The sequence below is a fragment of the Fulmarus glacialis genome, unplaced genomic scaffold, assembly GCF_000690835.1.
Source record: "Fulmarus glacialis isolate BGI_N327 unplaced genomic scaffold, ASM69083v1 scaffold19390, whole genome shotgun sequence".
Taxonomy (NCBI): Eukaryota; Metazoa; Chordata; class Aves; order Procellariiformes; family Procellariidae; genus Fulmarus; species Fulmarus glacialis.
Window position 1 is genome coordinate 1 of NW_009188528.1, and position 214 is coordinate 214.

The window sequence follows — 214 nt, forward strand, 5'->3', positions numbered from 1 at the left end:
CCACCCACCCAAAAACACCCCATTGCAGGTGCAGGGCTGTAGGTGCTGGACAAAGCCGGGGAACGCGACTGCCCCGAGGCTCTTCCGCTCGCTCAGCATTTGCTCAGCAGCCGCGAGGAGCTGTTTCACCACAGAAAAATCTGGACCGAAATCACCCCAGGAGCGTCAGAGCCAGAGGTGGGGTTGGGCCAGCCCGACTTTTTTTTAAAGCACC